Genomic DNA, 21,088 nt, shown 5'->3' on the forward strand with positions numbered 1-21,088 from the left:
ACGTTTTTTGCGCATGGAAGCATCCGTATGTTATCCATATGGCATCCGTATGTAATCCGTATGGCGAGATTTTCTCGCCACCTTGCAAAATGGACATTCAACGGTTCTGAGACCTGCAAATTATTTAAATCATCAGCCTCCAGCCTATTTATTGGCTCTGTAACAGGTGCCTGCCTCCAATCTGTCTGATTTTGACCTTGCCTTGTCTTGGTGTGTTGGTGTTGTTTGGCCGACATGACAGACACAATTAGTTTCAACCCAACTGAGCAGGTTCTCTTCAACTGGCGTTTGTCACGCCGCTTTGGGCACTCATACCCAGTGATTCTTCTTTGTTTAACAATTGTTGGCCTCATCTTTACCCAGATATATTGAAACTTACATACCAGAAATGTCATGGTCAACGTGTGACTGGACACAGCGCCTCCAGCAGGGCGAATTTATGACACACGTGACCCTGGATACAGCGCCTCCAGCGGGGCGAATTTAAATAATACCGGAACGTGCAGCCGGATACACCGCCTCCAGCTGGCGAATTTAAAAAGTACACGTAAAACTGGATACCCCGCCTCCAGCTGGCGAATTTAAATAATAAGGGGAAACACAGGAACAATTACAGTGGTGGGCCCTGTAATAGGAAATAGGGAAGTGGAGACCTCCTAAGCTCCCCTGAGGAAGCGTCCCTGCACTCCTTACGTTCCCTAAACAGGCTCCGCACCTGTCGCCGCACGCGAACCTTATGCCCTGACTCGCCCTGAACCTAGTCCCTCGCTAGGGCATTGGCCGGTGCGGAAACTAATCCCACCACTGCACTAGATCACACATAAGGAAAGTCACAAACAGGGGAAATAGAAAACTTAGCTCTCTCTGTGCAAATGCTCCAGCACAGAGTCCAGCAACCGACTGCAGCCTTCCTCCTGAATAGCTGCTACCAAGTTCAGTAAGCGCTGCAAAGAACTCCCTTCGGTGACTCCTTCCACATCAGAACACAGATTGAGCTGAGCAATCTCTCCAGCTCCTTCCACCACCAAGGTTGGTTGCAAATGAACAACTATCACCAAACCAGAATCAATGAATCGGTATCACCAGCCGTGATTACACACCCTGAGACTCCTTTATAGAGCCCCACACCTGATTCCTAATTACGTGCACATTAAACTGAAACCTAAGGTGCGATACCACTAACCAACACCGGGGACAGTCAAGTCACTTTGGCAACTTGCCAAAAGGAAAAAAAGTTCACCCTGTGCAATTTAAAACTGTCAGATCAAATTCAGATCATGACAAGAATATTGTGTGTAGCATTAACTGTATATCACATAGGCATTTTTCTTTTAAAAAAGGTGTGTGTTTGTAGATATTTCAAATTATACTGTGTTCTATTGATGTAGCTGTTATTTAGCTTATTTTTTTAAAAATCATTTTCCACTTGTTTTGGTCTCCAGCTTCCTGTTCACTGGCCTGTCGTATTCCGCACTCCAGCATGAGTTTCTAACTGGAAGATCGACCATTTCTTGCATAGTCAGGTCTACATTTAGTGAAATCTGGTCAAGAATTCATTAAGTCATCATGCCCGAGCCCAGGATGGAAGACTGGTTGAAGATCTCAAGGGTCTTTGAGGAGCAATGCCAGTTTCCTAATTGTATTGGTGCCCTGGATGGGAAACATATCCGTGTGCGTAAGCCGCCGAACTCTGGCACACAATTCTTCAATTATAAACAATACTTTTCTCTTGTTTTGTTGGCTTTGTCCGACAGTCAATACAAGTTTATAATTGCAGGCATTGAGGCCTATGGAAGGGTGGGAGACTCTAGAGTCTTCAATACTTCCATTATGGGTCAGCGGCTACACAACAACCAGTTGGATCTACCCCCACCACGCCAGCTACCAGGCTCTAATCAACAACCTGTCCCTTATGTCCTTGTAGCCGATGAGTCCTTTCAATTAACGCGCCATGTAATGAGGCCATATCTCTGTCGCAACCTGGACCACCGGCGTAGAATATTTAACTTGCGCCTATCACGTGCCCGCCGACTGGTGGAATGTGCCTTTGGCATTCTTTGTGCCAAATGGTGGGTTCTCAAGTCAGTCATTCAGCTGAGTGAACAAAATGTCAGTGAGGTTATCAAAGGATGTGTGGTTCTACATAACTACACCAAGATTCATGATTGCTCAGCCTCTGATGGTGTGGTGCATGTGACGGACAATGTGCGCAGGGCAAGACCACGTGTCAATCCTCACCGTCATCCGCTCTCTGGTCTCAAAGTGCGGGATATTTTCACTAATTATTTTCTGTCACCTGAGGGGCAAACTTCATGGCAAGAGAATGCTGTGTGTATGTTGTAAGTGTGTAATTTTTTCTTTGCAAATATATATATATTTCAACCCCTTATGTTTTTCTCTGTTTGTAATTCCATTGGTAAGCATCTGTCAGTATGTCGTGATGTAAGTGCATCATTGAGAAAGAGACGAAAAATTGAATTTGTTAACTTTTTATGTAGCCAAATTTTTTTTTTGTTGTAAAACCATATGATTGCCATATGGTTATTACCTAAATGGCACAAAGTGGCCTTTTTACAAAACAAAAAGTAACATTTTTACATTACCAAAAAAAATAACGAAAATAACAAAACATTCACACAAAATTATAAATTGTGGTATGTAGGGGGTGGAGAAGGCAGCAGCCCAGACTGTGTTGCCTGCTGGCTAGTTTGCCCAACTTGTCCCTCAGCGTGTGTGGGGGCATACTCTTGCCCATGATGTAGGTAGTGGGCCAGCTCATGGGATTGTGGTGTATACTGGGCACTCTGATTTTGTAGAGTCTCATGTTGGGCATGGTAGGGCCGTGGCTCATAACTCCCAAAATGGCCATGTCGTCCCCAACCAGGTTGGGACCAGCCTCCAAGTGGCCATATTGGTGAGGTGGGTTATACCCAGACATTTGTGTATGATGTTGCCAAGGTTGGGTAGTGGGGGGAAGGGGGTGAGGTGTAGGCCCACGTGTAGGAGGATCCACAGACCCTGATTGAGCAAGCACTTGGGGGTGGGGGTTAAGACGCATAAGATTCCTGGGTGACAGCTGTCACCTCTCCAGAAACTCAAACACCTCATATGGGGTATTGGGGGGTGTGCTTGCATCAATGAGGATCTGAATGGATCCTCACACACGTAGCCTCACCTCATGGGGAAGAGAACGAAGATAATGGGCCAGGCTGCGTGAGTACAAATCCCCCCCATCATCATTGGCAACTCGTGAGAGATAATTTAGCACCCCTGTGTCCACATTGGTCCGGGTATCTGTGGCTGGGATATGGCGCCTTCATCTACCTCACTGGGATGGCACAGCAGGCTGGGTGGAGCCCTCTAGGCGGACAGTTGGGCTGCTGCTGTTGCCCTGTTCATCCTGGATGGCGGGTGGTGCTGCAGCTGACAGTCCTTGCTGTGGCTCTGGTCCTGGTGGTGGTGTTTCTGGTGCCAGTCCAGGTCCTAGGGCAGGCTCAGGTCGAGCAGGAGAACTCACTTTGGCCATGCTCCTTGGAGGGTCACAAGATGGGCCAGACACCTCATCCCCTCCACCCACAGGATAGCCTCAGAATCTGATCCAGTTTCCCTTTCAGTGAGGTTAGATTGAGTTCTGCAAATGCAGAAAACCCAAAATTGGGATTGGGACCTCTAAAGCATATGTGTAATGTGGTGTGAGCTTTCTACTTACGGTCTCAGATCCAAAATTGGAGCGAGGAAAGAGAGGCGGTCAAAATAGATATATTTTCGCTTGGTGTGGGTCGCATTACCACTTCTTGCATGCTGCTGGTGCTCACGGCGATACTTGTTGCGGATGCTGCGCCAGCGTCTCGTCACATCTTCGACTGCAATGTGACATAAAATATCTTGATTAAAAATTATGATCAAACAAGTTTTTGAAAAAGTATCATAGTTATGTGGCCTACTAGGGTGTCAGTTCTACCCAGGATGGCATATATCATTGGTGCAACCAGGCCAGATGCACAGGGTCACACTAGCTTAGGGGGCAAGTACTAACTCTTAAACTGGTTTGCCTAGGCATTATTAGGAGCTTGTGGACAGGGTCCAATTCTGTCTGAATCAAAGAGTGGGTCCAAACAGAAGAGGCCAATATCACAAGCACAGGATGGGGGGCCTACTTGTAAAATCATTTTTTGATGGCAGGTAATTTTCTATACATAATATATTGGCACTTACTCATGTGCTGCTGGTCCTCACGTGGCCGATCACCAAAATCTGGAAACATTTGGCGATATATGCGCCTCTATGCAGCCTCCTTTCTGGCCTGGTCTGCATAATGTGCATCCCGTTGGTCCCATAATTTAGGGCGATCCTGCACAAGCACAGTTAGCATCTCCACATTAAGGTAGGGTGCCATGATGCTGTACTCCGTGGAGGCGTACTTCCTGGATGTCTGGAGCCCTTTTTGAGCTAATTAGCATCTCTAAGCTTCCTGATAATTGCTTGGACCATTTCCTGTCACCTGCCAACGTCGTGCGTATTTCTCACAAGTCACACGTGTGGTCCGTGTGTAATGCATATTATTTGCGCACCCATAGACTTGCATTGGCGTATTTCGGGCGGAATCATTGGTCCGTGTACAATGCGTGGTTTTTACACCTCTCACTCGTCCGTATTTCTCTCTAGTGTGACTCCGGCCTTAGGATAAATTCTGCAAACCTCTTTAAAGGGTCAATATTGACTTGCAGGATTGCTACTTCCAAACCTGGCTTGTCACTCTCTATAAGGAGAAAGCTTACCATTTAGATCCCATTATTTTACTTCTTGATTTTTCTTTTTTCACACAAAAATATTTCAGTTATCTCCTCAGTGTAGAGTAACAAGTCATGAAATGATTCTTGTACATGACAAAAACCTGGGATTTTATAGGGGTGTGTAGACTTTCTATAGCCAATGTACATGAGTGCATGTACCTCAGAGGAGGTCAGTAATAAATTGCCCTCAATCTGCATAACTGTATGAATACAGAGAGGTGCTGGACTGTAAAGTTGCTCTTTTCTCTTACTGGGGTAGGGTTAGGGGCTCCGGGCCGTTCTGTACCGGAAGGTTGAATGTGATTACTAGGAGTTTGCTTTTTGGGTGTCTCTGCTCTATATAAATGTCGTGATTGATTCTGTTCTGGGTGTAGGAAATATTCACACCCACCACAGTAGCCAAGCATTTCTCAAATAGTTCCTGCTGTTTCTTATACCTCATACATAAAGCTCCAGACTTAGAAATGTTTGCCATTAACAGGTGGATGTGGGTGACACATGCACCATGGGCCATTAGGCATACCTCGCAACTTTTGAAGAAGAGAAAGAGGGACAAGGGTTGCGGCATGCACAGCGCGCCGCCTTAAATTTTAGGCCACGCCCCCGACCAAACCCATTTCACGACTAGTCACACCCATGTCCACGCCCAGTCGCACCCATTTAGCACTGCTGATCACACTGACTGCTATTAGGGGCATAGTGGCTGGTACTGTGGGCACTCTGACTGGTACTAAGGAAAAGAAAGAAAGAAAACAGAGAGAGAAAAAAGAAAATAGAGAGAGAAAGAAAGAAAGGAGAGCGAGAGAGAAAGAAAGAACAGAGAGAGAAAGAACAGAGAGAACAGAGAAAGAAGAAAGAAGAGAGAGAAAGAAAGAGGGGAAACAAAGAACAGAGAGTGAAAGAAAGAACAGAGAGAGAAAGAAAGAACAGAGGGCAAAAAAAAGAGAAAGAAAGGAGAAAGAAAGAACAGAGAAAAATAAAGAGGGGAAACAAAGAAAGAACAGAGAAAAAGAGAGAAAGAAAACATAGAGAGAAAAAAGCGGGTACAGAAAAAAGAACAGAGAGAGAAAGAAAGAACAGAGAGAAAGAAAGAGGGGAAAGAAAATGAAAGAACAGAGAGAGAGAACAGATAGAGAGAAAGAGGGGAAAGAAAGAACAGAGAGATAAAGAAAGAGGGGACAGAAAAAAAAAAGAACAGAGGGAGAGCGAGCGAAAGAAAGAAAGAGGGGAAAGAAAGAAGTTATAGAGAGAGAGAGAAAGAGAAAGAAAGATAGAGAAAAAAGAAAGACAGAACAGAGAGAAAAAAGAAAGAAAGAGGGGGAAAGAAAACAGAGCGATAGAGAGAAAGAAAGAGGGGAAGAAAGAACAGAAAGAGAAAGAAAGAGAAAGAAAGAGAAAAAAAATGAAAGAACAGAGAGAAAGAAAGAGGGGAAAGAAAGAAAGAAGAGAGAGATAGAGAGAAAGAAAGAGGGGAAAGAAAGAACACAGAGAAAGACTGAGAAAGAACAGAGGGAGAGAAAGAAAGAAGTAAAGAAGGAAAGTACAGAGAGAAAGAAAGAAAGAGAGGAAATACAGAAAGAAAGAAAGAAGGTAAAAGAACAGAGAGAGAAAGAAAAAAGAAAGATTAGAGAGAGAAAGAAAGAACAGAGAGAAAGAAAAAGAGAAGGAAAGACAGAACAGAGAATGAGAAAAAAACAGAAAGAAAGAAAAGAGAAATAAAGAAACAGGGAGAGATAAAGAAAGATTCTATAAAGCTACTATAGCAGCCCGACTCCCATTGAAGTGCCCACCTGAGCCACACGTGGCTCCGTACACCTAGTATACGCGCGGCTCTGCTCTGTACACCTCATACACATGGGGCTCCGCTCCGTACACGCGCGGCTCCGCTATGTACACCTCGTACACGGGCGGTTCCGCTCCGTACACCTTGTACACGTGTGGCTCCGCTCTGTACACACACACACAGCTCTGCTCCGTACACCTCGTACACATGTGGCTCTGCTCCGTGCACCTCGTACACACACGGCTCTGCTTCATCCACACTGTAAACCTCTCCTGACCCCACGCATAAACTTTACCTCATCCAGCATGACAACCAGCACAGCAGACCAGACTCCTGCAGAGTGCAGACAGACATGGAGGCAGACACAGCCCCTGATCATGTGACCCCTGACTCCTCCCCTCTCACAGGTCCTCTGCGCACAGAACACACAGCCCAGCCACATAGATATGAAGGCCCTGATCATGTGACCCCTGACTCCTCCCCTCTCACAGGTCCTCTGTGCACAGACAGAACACACACAGCCCAGCCACATCATTGCAGGCTGCGGTCCATCTATCTGCGACGGCGAGCATGGCATCGGTGGATGGGGGGGTGTGGCGGCTCAGTGTAATGTGGGAAAAATACCGTCCCGGGCAGGATGCGGGAGGGGGGTGTCAAAAACGGGACTGTCCCGTGGGAATCGGGATGCTTGGGAGCTATGCATTAGGAAGTCACCAGTGTGTAAGGAGATGGCCGGTCCCCTCAATTGCATCCCCTCCTTCTGTTGTGTGACTATGCACGTCACATTTACCTAAGTGATGTACATGTATGGTTAAATGTGTGCCTTATAGCTTGCAATGCATTATACTACATAATATACAGTATGTTCTCCTTTAAAGGGCTGTATTTAGTTAGGGTCAACAATGGTTAATGTGAGGGGCTGACTCAGCAGCAGAGAGAGAAAGCTGCTGTTTCCCTCCAGAACTGCCTGGAACTCTGGCCAGGGCAGACGTACAGGCAGACGGGGCACTGCCAGACCCCCCAGATGGGAGAGCAGAGGTCTGTTGCCCCGGGCTCAAAATCACCAAGGACTACAATAAAGGCTCTCTGGACTTTAGAGGGGCCTTCACTGAAGGGGTCTCAGGCACCCAGATTCCAGCGGTTGGACGACTGTGATCCTCGGCTGCTGCGGCCATTGTGGGGACGACTGAAGCAATTGTCAGGGCGAGAGCAGGAAATCCAGTGTTGCAAATTGTCTTCTATGTCCATCCTTTATCCTCTGTTCAATAAAAAGTTCCTTTTCCCAGTTGGAATACAGTTGCATCTCTTGATTCCTAATTGACTGGACTGCTGTGGCCCGAGGAGAGAAGGTAACTCTGTTTTGGGGAAAGACTGAATTCATTGCAGATTACATGTATAAGGGGCCGGGGAGTCTACAGACTATGTTTAGTGGGTGAGCTCAATCCAGACTACTACCCCGGTGCCCCTTGTCTTAGGGTACCGTTACACTAAGCGATGTACCAGCGATCCCGACAACGATATGGGTCGCTGGTGCATCGCTAAGTGGTCGCTAGTGAGCTGCCACACAGGCAGATCTCACTAGCGACATAGCAGCGGTCGGGGATCACTACTTACCTGTCAGACGAGGCGATCCTGATGTCCTCCGCCCACGTCCACGCGCTGCTCCTCGGCGCCACAGGAAACCCAGCAGGAAGCGCCCGACGAGAAATGGTCCAGGACATTCTCGCGCGATCAGCGATAACCAGCGGGGGAGCCGGTCAGAGGTAAGTATCACATGTAGCGATATCGCTAGCAATATCGCTGCTACGTCACAAAACCAGTGACGTTACAGCGATATTGCTAGCGATATCGCTATGTGTAACGGGCCCTTTACACTTGGCATGGTCGCGGTAGGATGGACCCCTGCAGCCTAAAGAATGATGGATGGAATATGTGAGACTTGTGATTTTGAAGTGTCCACCATAGAAGGATAAGGAATCTGATATATGTGCTGCCCGAACTGGAAGAAATGGAGCTGTCGGCTGACAGCGATTCTGAGATTTGTGGCTTTGAAATTGGGACTTGTGATGTGTTGCCTGCCGTGACAGGATTGTGGATGGCGGATGTTATGGACTTAAAGATGGCGCTGACCACTGAAAAGATGGTGGCTGTTGGCACAAAAACTGAAGGAATTGCCTCCTTTGCGTGGGTGCTATGCAGAGAAATTGGCACCAGAAGAAAATAGGCCGCACCCTATTATGATGCCCGCCTTAAATGGGTGTGGGCGAAGAAGGAACTGCCGCCACTGCACACTAATCAGAATGGGTGGAGCCCGAAAAAGATGGACTGTCTGTCAGTGGATGAGGCGCATTACCGGCTGACATGGAGAGGAACAGCCTGTCGTTCCGTGGCGGCATCGGCTGGCAGGATTGGGGGCGCTTCAAGGTCTGAGGGGAGGTAGGCCTGAAGTTTGAGGCCTGGTGGTCAGAAGAATTGGAGGAGCGACCCCTGTTTCCGCGGCCGAGTCAGCGACCGGTGGAGGACCCTGAGGACGATGAGGATTACGGGGGCATGGTGATGCCTCGATGGGAACCTGCGGGAGTCCGGAAGGCTTTGGAGGCGGCTCTGCAGTGGATGATGACGGCCGCAATCACTGATGTCGGTGGCTGCACAAGAGGACTACCGTCGGCTGTGGCGGTGAGTAAGGCCTCTTTCACACATCAGTTTTTGCCATCAGACAATAATCCGTCGATCTCCACACGTTTCATCCGTCGGAAATTCTTTGTCCGTTGGCCGGAGACAAAGGACATAGGAACTTTTTTTGTGCACGTCGAAAAATCAGACAGCGATAGATCCAGCGCCATCCGTTTTTGGCTATAATGGAAGCCTATGGGCGCAAGATCCGTCGCTGTCCGTCAAAAGATGGAATCCGGCGACGGATTTCGTTTTTTTTATAACTGAGCATGCCTGGAAACTTTCTCTTCCTTTAATTTAACCCCTACAGCTGCATTTTCCATTCTGGCACATAAGAAAAATTCTTTCTCTTTTTCTCTCTCTCTCTTTTTTTACAATCTGCGCAGAATCCGTTTTTTTAAACTCTGACGGATTGCGACTGATTGGAAAAAAAATGATGTGTGAAAGAGGCCTAAGAGACCCCTGCTCAGCCGACCCGCTGCCTTACCTGCTGTCTCCTTACCTCCCATGGTTTCGCCATCGTCTCCGGAGAAGCCCCGGTCATCTGCTCCGCCAGCCTCATCGGAGGCACCCCGACCGCTGGCTACGTTGTCGCCTCCGGACGCGTCGGCACCTGCGCTTCTCCAGGCTGCACCCGTCCCAGCTGACAACTGCGGCCTGCGTGCAGAATATCCCCATGTGCCTACGGAGGTCGAGTGGATCCATGAAGTGATACGCCAGAAAAGGTGGCAGGAGTGCCGCGTCCTTGCAGAACTACAGCGCCCCGGCGGAGAAACCGCAGCAGACCGGATGACCCGTGGCCTCGTCATGTATCTGAATCGCAACAAGGGCTATTGCTTTGTGCAGGAGCTGGAGACCGGGGCCAAAGTCTGTATAAATGCTGGCTCCCTCATGTTCAATGGCCCCCTTCGGGAGGGGGACTACGTGTTATTTATAAAGGAAGACGGATCCGGGGGCCCCACGCATGACCATTAAACTGGCCCCTGATCGAGAGACTGGCCCGTAACAGGAGGTCTCAGATGTGGAACGGCCAGCTGCTAAGGCCACAGTTGCCCCAGCTGCACAGGAGAGAGCAGTGCCTCAGGGCAGTGAGGTGGCCGCAGATGTGTTCACAGAACTGGAGGCTCAAGGAGCTGCAGGAACACCACTGGAGGGAGTGTGGAGCTGGAAGAACAGTGGAGACTCCTCCTCCTCCAGTGGTTCCTCTTTTAATGTCTATGTAGTAGTACAAGGGCGAAATGTGGCCCACTATGCAGCTCAGTGGCCGTGTACAGACTGAGCGGCTCCTTTAAGGATTGATGGTAATTGGTGCTGGTTGCACCTGTGGAGCAAGAAGGACAGGCAGTGAGCCCTACATGGCGCCCAAGGACTGAGGTGTCAGGAGTAGTGTTGAGCGATACCTTCAGATATCGGGAAATATCGGATCTGATTGGATCGGACCGATACCCCAAAAATATCGGGTATCGCCGATTCCGATACCGGAAACCCATGCAAGTCAATGGGGCACAAATATCGGAATGAAAATAAACCCTTTCTTTCCTTGCACATCCAGTTTGGGAGGGGGGGAAGAGTGTGGGCGGTGCATGGGCGGAGACTGTGCGTGTGTGTGCGGGCAGGGTCTGTACGGGCCTCTCGGGGGGTCTGTGCGGGCCTGCCGGATGTCTGTGCGGGCCTGCCGGGAGTCTGTGCGGGCAGCCGGGGGTCTGTGCGGGCCTGCCGGGGGTTGTGTGTGTGTGCAGGCATCGTCCGATGGGACTACAAGTTTCATCGGGCTATGCCTGCTACAATGACAGTGATTGACACATTAGCCAATGATGGGACAGTAGTAGTCCCATCATCCGGCTAATGTGTTGAATGTAAAAAAAAACAAAACATACATACTACATACATACAACATACATACATACTACATACATACTTCATATATACTAAATTCATACAACATACATACTACATATGTACTACATTTATGCAACATACATACTACATATATACTACATTCATACAACATACATACATACATACTACATTCATACAACATACATACTGTACATACTACATTGTGAGCCCCATCGGGGACAGTGATGATAATGTGTGCAAACTGTAAAGCGCTGTGGAATATGTTAGCGCTATGTAAAAATAAAAATTGTTATTATTATGTATGTTAGCTTAGGGATAGGAAATGGTTAATTTGACTTAGCAGTTCAGTGCCCTGGTAGGCTGGCCCATGGCAGGGTGTGCTCCCCTGCTGGGAGCTGGCTATACACCTGGAGGAGAACAGAGCAGGAACAAGGACTTTGTGAGTGCCTTAGGCTAGTTTCATACTAGCGTTTGGAGTCACTGTGCAGCTCCGCCCCCTCTGGTCAACTCCGCCCCCTCCGGTCAGCTCCGCCTATGGGCGCATTACACTGCATGCGACCTGCGCACCCTATCTTTAGCATTGGGTACGCAGACAGTGCGCAGGTATGCGTTTGCTGGCACATACGTCCTTTTGATGGTGCGCTGTCCGGTGCAAAACACACCGTGTTGCATTTTGGTGCAATCGTCGCACTGTCAAAAGGACGCATGCGTCAGCAAACGCATACCTGCGCATGGCCTACGTACCTAATGCTAAATACAAAGAAAGGTTGCACTCTATCATGCTAAAGCATGTCAATGTGGAATATATGTAATTTGAATAGCAATACAGCATTAGAATATTAGGAAAAAATATATGAGACGCTTAGCATAAAATTTGGCCAAATATTATCTGTCCACCAGCCAACGTCAAGGCGGTCTCAAATCTGATGGGTACCTACACTGTGTGAATACCTCTCTAAGGCTGATGTCTGAAATCACCACCTGGTAGAGGGCGGAGTGCTCGGGCAGTAAGCTAACATACGAAAGACAAAAAAACTGACTGGCACATCCAAACTAGTGTGAATAAGTGCATACCAAGAGGAGCTACCCCCATGTACAAAATACTTACCCATAAATGCAGGCATTGCTGACAGAGGTGTCCACTTTCACCCAGGAATTCAGACATCAGCCAGAGGCTACTTTGAGACTTGCGTTATGAGGCGCAGTGCAGGGCCGCCGCTAAGCTCAGCCCCCGGCCTCACCTCCTCCGGTCAGCTCCTCCTATGGGCGCATGACATGGCATGCGACCGGCGTACCCTATATTTAGCGTTGGGTACGCTGGCCATGCGCTGGTCTGCTTTTGCCGGTGCATGCGCCCTTTTGGCGCTGCGCTGACGTTCGCCGAACGTGCACCAAACGTGTGCTGACAGAGGTGTCCACATTCACCCAGGAATTCAGACATCAGCCTTAGAGAGGTATTCACACAGTGTGGGTACCTATCAGAGTTGAGACCGCCTTGACATTGGCTGGTGGGCAGAACATATTTGGCCAAATTTTATGCTAAGCGTCTCATATATTTTTTCCTAATATTCTAATGCTGTATTGCTATTCAAATTACATATATTCCGTATTGACATGCTTTAGCATGATAGAGTGCAACCTTTCTTTGTATTTTGTATATGGGGGTATCTTCTCTTGGTATGAACCTATTCACACTAGTTTGGATGTGCCAGTCAGTTTTTTTGTCTTTCCTACCCAATGCTAAAGATAGGGTAAGCAGGTCACATGCAGCGTCATGCGCCCATAGGCGGAGTTGACCGGAGGGGGTGTGGCAGGGTGCGGAGCTGCACGGCGAGTGTGCGCTGCGCCTTCAAACGCTAGTGTCAAACTAGCCTTACAAGAGACTTGTAGCTCCTGGGAGCTGACTGGGGACCATTGCTTCTGTTGTTGCAGCCATTGCTGTAAATAGGGACAGTTTAGGAATTGTTACCTTCTTCTATTCTTCATCTTCATTAAACAACTTGCCACTGTTGGGCCCTAAAGAGTTTGATGTGTTGTGCATCCAGAGGAGACATGGAGAGCAGCCATGATTCTGAGGTAACCCACTGTGACCTTGGGCTGGGACTAGAACTGCCCTTTCATGTGCAAGGGGTGCCATCTTGTTACAAGTGCTCCTGCAGACGCCCATAATCCTGGAGACGCCCGTGGTGCTAGAGATGCTCGTGGTGCTGGAAGAGGCCCGTGATGCTGCAGATGCCCATGGTGCTGGAGACACCCGTGCTCATGGAGATGCCCGTGATGCTGTAAGAGGCCCATGGTGATGGCTGTGGCCCATGTGCTGGAGATGTCTGTAGTGCTAGAAGAGACCCATGGTGCTGGAGACACCAATGGTGCTGGAAGAGGCCTGTCATGCTAGAGCCACCCATGGTGCTGGGGACACCTGTGATCCTAGAGATGCCCATGGTGCTGGAAGAGGCCCGTGGTGCTGGGGATGCCTGTGGTGATGGAGATGCCCGTGGTGCTGGGGATGCCCGTGATCCTAGAGATGCCTGTGGTACTGGAAGAGGCCCATGGTGTTGGAGATGCCCGTGGTGCTGGAAGAGCCCATGGTGCTGGAGACACCCATGGTGCTGAAAGAGGCCTGTTGTGCTAGAGACACCAGTGGTGCTAGAGACACCCGTGGTGCTGGGGACACCAGTGATCCTAGAGATGCCTGTGGTGCTGGAGACGCCCATAGTGCTGGAAGAGGCCCATAGTGCTGGAGACACCCGTGGTGCTGGGGATACCTGTGGTGATGGAGACGTCCGTGGTGCTGGGGACACCTGCGGTTCTGGAGACGCCTGTGATGCTGGAAGAGGCTCATGATGCTGGTTGAGGCTCATGATCCTAGAGATGCCCGTGGTGCTGGAGACGCCCGTGGTGTTGGGGATGCCTGTGGTGATGGAGATGCCCATTCTGCTGGAGATCCCCGTGGTGCTGGGGATGCCCGTGATCCTAGAGATGCCCGTGGTGCTGGAGATGCCCGTGGTGCTGGGGATGCCCGTGATCCTAGAGATGCCCGTGGTGCTGGAGATGCCCGTGGTGCTCTTGCAATATGTGAGCAATGTTTTGTCCATTTGATTTGGCTGACCTGAGAGGACTGCAAGCTTCAGCTAATGGAGTGCCGCGCAGTGTGTGTGCGAAGAGAGAGGTAATCAGACATGATACCAGGGCCCTGGGGGAAGCTTGACACGCTATTCCTCTCGCATGGGTAACGCTTTACACGCAACTGTTGGCACAACACAGAGAACAGCCAGAGATTTGTGCCTCCCCCTCCGCTGCTCGTTAAAAGCTACTGCTCGTCTTCTGTCAGTGATTCTCTGCTTCTGACCTCAATCCTGTAAATAAATGATCATGATAGGATGGCCTCTCTGCACCCGACTGCCCCTTTAACCTCAGCCTCAGTGCAGATTGTCATATTTCATCTATATGCGGTATGAAGCTGGGGGGGTCTTTGATATTCTGGGCTCCCCTTGCTCTAATCCCAAACTGTGAGCATGAAATATGCAAGGACATATTTCTGATATAGTCTGAAGTATAAAATGTGTGATGTGTGATATATAATATTGTGAGATATATGCTATAATGTTACAAGCAAGGTGGTGGCATCACTGTGCCGTGGCCCAAGGAAATCCTGGATGGGCATAACTAGGTGTGCCACCAAATGCGACCTCGGATGTGCGGCAGCAGATGACATCGCGATCCGAGGAGAGACAAGGAGGTGGAACCACGTGCTACTCCAGGACTGACCTCAGGTAGATGGCAGCTGACCCCCTAGGTGTAGGTAGGCAGGAATGGCCCATAGGCTGGAACAGTGGATGCAGGCAGGCACTGTAGGAACATGGGAACCACGGATACAGATGGAACCGACTGATGTTCATCTGAGAACTGGCAGCTGCGGACTGGACCAACTGTAATACAGAAGAGCACTGACAGGTGCGGACTGGACCGGCTGTAGACAGGTGAGCACTGGCAGCTGCGATAAACACAGATGAGTGCAGACTGGACCGGGTGTTAGATAGATGAGCTCTGGCAGGTGCGGGCTGGACCGGCTATTAGACAGATGAAAACTGTCAGGTGCGGGCTGAACCGGCTGTACACACGTTAGCACTGGCAGGTGCGGACTGGACCAGCTGTTAGACAGATAAGCAATAGCAGGTGCAGACCGGACCGACTGTAAAATAGATGAGCACAGGCAGGTGCGAAAAGCAGATGAGCTCTGGCAGATGCAGGCTGGACTGGCTGTACACAGATAAGCTCTGACAGGTGTGGACTGGACCGGTTGTAATAAAGAAGAGCACAGGCAGATGCAGACTGGATCAGCTGTAGACAGATGAGCACTGTCAGGAGTGGACTGGACCAGCTGTAGCTAGGTGAGCACTGATATGTGCGATAAGCTCTGATAAGCACAGACTGGACCGGTTGTTAGACAGATGAGCTCTGGCAGGTGCGGGCTGGACCGGCTGTAGACAGGTAAGTCCTGGCAGGTGCGGACCGAACCGACTGTAATACAGATGAGCACTGGCAGGTGCAATAAGCACTGATGAGTGTGTAAGGGGGTTATAAAGACTGTTGTAAGCCTCATACACGTCACGGTTAAATGTTGATAAATGTAACAGTCCTACTTTGTATACAGTATATGTTTATGGATCTTAATGCTGCTATGTGTCCGTTGTATATAGGGAGAGTGCAGTACTCATGTTAACCTACTAGAGGGGGCACAATAGGACCAACTAGAAAAAGATAGCAAATAGTTAAATTAGGAGGGGCCAACTGCAGATAAGTTGTAGGATTTCCTGAATCTTTGTTAGTAGGGCCTGGGAGCTTGGACAGGGCAGGTGGACCCTGTAACTTTAAGAAAGAAGCCCAGTCATCTGGGGCCTGGTGGCATTAGGTCACAACAGAAAGACAATGTGGGTCGCCCTCCCAGGGCTGTGGGGTACTCAGTACCGGGCCGGTGCCAGTGGGATGTGTCACGGCAGCTGTGACCCGGTCCGTGGCCCTGGGCGCCCAAATCAATGGTGGTTTGAGATATAGTTTATGTGATAGTTCGTGACGCCACCTGTGGTGTTTGGCAAACAAGATGTTAAGCCAACGCTGCGTGCAGATCCTCTGGGGCTGATGGTGTGTTGCAGCATAGATGGTGAAGCTCCCCACAGGTGAAGCTGTAACCCCAGGGCAGTGTATAGGTGCAGGCGGTGTGAGGAATGCTGGTACCCAGATGAAGCAGTGCTGACGGGGGTTGGCGCACAAATGAATGGAAGACACCAGGGCTTGCAGTTCCAAAGCTTTACTCACAGTTCGTGGTACACACTGGTGCTTGCCTCCGTGCCGTGTCCTCTGGGGTAGAGACTCAATCAACCTCCCGGGCAAGTCAGGATTCTCCTCTCCAACACCCCGCCAACATGTACCTCACCTGAACAACTCCTCTATTGCGACTTTTAGTGTGAAGAGCTCCAGTACCATGGTACTCTGAAGTTCCTCCTGTCAGATGTTCCTAACAACTCTACTTGTATGACAGACAGCTGTAGCCTCTCTCGGGGACTCCCTTCTGTGGAGTCCTGGCTCTCTATTCAGTTGCTGTTGAGCCCCAAGTCGTGGATGGGAATAGTGCATTTACAGCCAACTACTCCACCGGTGTCTGCTGTAGAACCGTAAGTGTCCATACAACCTCGGGGCCCGGGCCCCGGCCTTGCGCTGAGAACCTATAGGCAGGGTTCCTCTTCCAACCCACAACTCCTCTCTGTTCTCCTACTCCTTCGTTCCACGCTGTTCCTTCTCTCTCTTATGGAAGTGTGGCGCCGGTGAGGCTTCAGTCGCCACAGAGGTACTGCACCTTCTCCTAAGGTGTAGTGCCCCACCATCCAGGTAAGGTGGGAGCTCCTGACCACGCTCCACACCTGTATTCCACACATAGGATAGTTCAGTGGGGCCACCTAACAACTTCTGGCTGGGGGTTAGCAGAGCACCCCTCGTGGAACCCTGCTTCATAACACGAGATGTGCTGGGAGGCGGGTGGAGTGAGATGATATAAAAGAGTGGGAAGAGTGAGAGTTAGAGGTTGGTTAGTTAGTTGGAGAGAGAAGAGAGAAGATGGGTGTCTGAAGGACGTGCTGCAGCAGGTCCCAGTGATCTGGGCTGCTGGCACGAGAAAGACCAGAGAAAGAGACTGATAAGATTGATAACCTAACCTTCCATAAGAGAGATAGAACAGATCGGAACGAAGGAGAATAGAAGGACGGTGGGAAGCTGGCTGAAGAAAGATAGAGAACCCTTCCAGTCCAGAGAGCGCAAAGGCCGGGGTTCGGTCCCCGAGGTTGCTTGGATCTTTATGTCCGGCAACAGACACCGGAGGAGTAGTGAGCCGCTAACGCCTTGCTCCAATCATAGACTTGGGACACTACAGCAACTGAATAGAGAGCCGGGACGCAGTGAGGAGTCCCTGAAGCAGGCTACAGCTGTCTGTCATACAAGTAAAGACTAGGAACACCTAGAGAGAGGCATTCCAGGGTAATTAAGTACTGGAGTGCTTCGCACCTAAAGGCGCATTGGAGGAGTCGTTAAGTAAGGTACATGTTGGCGGAGTGTGGAAGGGAGAATCCTATCCTGCCTGGAGGTTGGCTGGAGCCCTGACCTGGAGAACACGGTACGGAGGCAGGCAGTTGAGTGAACTGCAAACAGTGAGTAAAGCTTTGGAACCGCATACTCGGGTGTCCTCCAGTTATTCCAGCACTGCTACACCTGAGTAACAACATCTATACCATTCTGCGCTTCTCCTCATCCATTGCACCCACACTGCCCTGGGACTAGAGCTCCACCTGTGGGGAGCTACACCATCTTTGCTGCACCACACCATCAGTCCCAGTGGATCTGCATGCAGCGTTGGCTCAACATCTTACTTGCCAAACACCACGTCACGAACTATTCTAATAAACTTTAACACCATTAACATTACCGCCATTGATATTGGGCGCCCAGGGCCACAGACCGGGTCACCACTGCTGTGAAACATTCCCACATTGACACCGGCCCAGTACTGAGTACCCTGCTGCCCTGGGTGTGCGAGGGCGACCCAATTTTGGCTTCACGAACAGGATGGCGAGACCCGATGCCATCGGGTTCTGTGTGCCTTGGATTTACAACTTTTGAAAATGTGCAGAAGACCAAATTTAATAGACTGTAAAATGGACATTAGAAATGGCCGCTGGCGCGGAGAAGAAGGGCGTGAAGAGATGGGAGGTCCTAGGAAAAGACCGCGAAGAGTCTTGGGCCATCCCTGACTGAATTACTATGTGACCGATGCATGGCCCACCCCCCCGAGGGGTTCGTATACTGGCTTGGTATGGAGGCGCTGGAAGAAGACGCCGCCCCCGGAAGGAGGGGCAGAGAAAGCCTGTGGCGAGCAGAAGGGCGGAGCAAGAGGAAGAACGCCAGAACGCCATCTTGGAGAGCAAGGGAAGGAGGCCTGCGGAGCGCGGGGAACTGAATCTCCCCGGCGCCATGGCTGACGGCTGCAACCCTGATTCCGGAATGAACTGCCGGCAATTAGTCGAGGAAATTATGGAACTGACCACCCGCCTGCAGCAGAAGAAGGAAGCTTTGGAGAAGCTGAGACGGCAGCGCACCCCAGCGGGAACTACACCTGCGGTACCCTCTCCAGCGGTACCCGCTGCTGTGGCACCGGACCTTTTCTGGGCAGACCTTGCGGAGCTTGGAGCCGCTGCCATGCCATCAGCAGTGTACTCTGTCCCTTCTTTGCCACTAATACCGGAGGAGTTGCACACAGCCCAGGGAGCTGAAGCGGAGAGAGAGAAACTCCTGCCCGGACCTGGCATGGCTGCGCAGGTCCCGCCAGCGACCCCGCGGACCCGGAGCTGCTGCTGGCTCCACCGCCGTCCCCGGTGTCTCGCCGGGCAGCACCCGTAGCCATCACGCCTGCACCAGAACAGAGGCCGCACCATCGGGAACTCCCAGGTATTTACCCTGGCCTTCCTAATGGGTTGATGGGGAGGAGGAGGACTATGCTGGTGGGGGTACAGTTGGAGTCGGCATGTCTGATCCGACATCTACAGGCCAGAGGGGGGTCTGGATCGTTTTGGGACGGTGATCTCGAGATTCCTTCACTGCCAAGTCCCCAGGCAGTGGCTTGTCAGAGCCGACAATCTGCGGAAGCCCTAGGAGCTAGACCTCGTACCAGAACAGCGGAACCAGCTATCAAGGGAGATCAGTTGATGGGCATGGAGATACATCATGGATTCCATTTACCACAGTTTCAAGACCCCATAGCAAGGAACCAGAATCAGGATGAGAACAGTTCCAGTTCAGCTTCCAGAACCCCAGGAGGGGATCACCAGTAGAAGAATTATAATTTTCCAAATCTCATTACCCAGGAGGGTTTGTTGCACCAGTTGTGCCTTTGCCTTTTTGTTCATCATGTTGCCCAGTTTTTGATTGGCAGCGTTGTTTTTGAAATGGAACTGTGGAGATCATAGACGCTGATTGATCCAAAAACTTTTATTGGAAATAGTTGCACCTCTTTAGGTGCCCTTTCTTGGTTTTACATATAAAGACACTTTGCGAAGATAATGTTTTTGCATGGACACTTTTCGAAGAATGGTGTCTATCTTAAGGGACACTGCAAGAAAGCCCGGCTGGGAGCAGTGTTCAGCACTTTGCAAGAATCTTTGAATGTTTTATGATAACGTATTTGATAATGTTGTGTCTTGTGAAAAGTAAATGTCTTTTATAGAATATTTGATACAGGGAATTAGAAAAGTTTTGAGATAGAATGTGAGAATTGAATAAAGACTGAAGAATTGAAAGTGACAGGTGACGGGCCAAATACAGATGGTCAGTGTCTTGCGTCCAGTAGAAAGAGAGAGAAAGAATAATTGCACTTTGAACTTGGAATTGCACTTAAGTAAATTTTTGATACTAAGATAGGAAGTTAACCTGTTTGTAACGTTTAAGAAATGTGCCTCCTACATTAGGAAGATTAGATAAGTATTGTTGAATAGCATTTAAAAATTTTTGCGTGTTCCTGTATTGTACCTTTTGTTGTCTTACAGCCCGCGGATGTGCTGTGTTTAACGGGGGGGGTGTGGCGCCCCTGAGGCTTCAGTCGCCACAGAGGTACTGCACCTTCTCCTAAGGTGTAGTGCCCCACCATCCAGGTAAGGTGGGAACTCCTGACCACGCTCCACACCTGCATTCCACACACAGGATAGTTCAGTGGGGCCACCTAACAGATTCTGGCTGGGGGTTAGCAGAGCACCCCTCGTGGAACCCTGCTTCATAACACGAGATGTGCTGGGAGGCAGGTGGAGTGAGATGATATAAAAGAGTGGGAAGAGTGAGAGTTAGAGGTTGGTTGGTTAGTTGGAGAGAGAAGAGAGAAGATGGGTGTCTGAAGGACGTGCTGCAGCAGGTCCCAGTGATCTGGGCTGCTGGCATGAGAAAGCCCAGAGAAAGAGACTGATAAGATTGATAACCTAACCTTCCATATGAGAGATAGAACAGATCTGAAGGAGAATAGAAGGACGGTGGGAAGCTGGCTGAAGAAAGATAGAGAACCCTTCCAGTCCAGAGAGCGCAAAGGCCGGGGCCCGGTCCCCGAGGTTAGATTGGATCTAACGCCTTGCTCCCATCATAGACTAGGGACACAACAGCAACTGAATAGAGAGCCGGGACGCAGTGAGGAGTCCCTGAAGCAGGCTACAGCTGTCTGTCATACAAGTAAAGACTAGGAACACCTAGAGAGAGGCATTCCAGGGTAATTAAAGACTGGAGTGCTTCGCACCTATAGGCACATTGGAGGAGTCGTTCAGTAAGGTACATGTTGGCGGAGTGTGGAAGGGAGAATCCTACCCTGCCTGGAGGTTGGCTGGAGCCCTGACCTGGAGAACACGGTACAGAGGCAGGCAGTTGAGTGAACTGCAAACAGTGAGTAAAGCTTTGGAAC

At 49.9% G+C, this 21,088-nt stretch overlaps 1 long non-coding RNA gene across 1 annotated transcript; it reads right to left on the reverse strand.

Annotated features, from left to right (window-relative positions):
- Nucleotides 1-2,473: 2,473 nt before the first annotated feature.
- Nucleotides 2,474-6,987, reverse strand: LOC141084857 (uncharacterized). The gene is made up of 3 exons (XR_012231142.1): nucleotides 6,872-6,987; nucleotides 3,710-3,863; nucleotides 2,474-3,631 (listed from the first exon to the last, which is right to left on the reverse strand). It is a non-coding gene; the product is annotated as an uncharacterized lncRNA (long non-coding RNA).
- Nucleotides 6,988-21,088: the final 14,101 nt, after the last annotated feature.

The sequence above is a fragment of the Dendrobates tinctorius genome, unplaced genomic scaffold, assembly GCF_039654945.1.
Source record: "Dendrobates tinctorius isolate UK_male_01 unplaced genomic scaffold, ASM3965494v1 ptg000028l, whole genome shotgun sequence".
Lineage (NCBI taxonomy): Eukaryota > Metazoa > Chordata > Amphibia > Anura > Dendrobatidae > Dendrobates > Dendrobates tinctorius.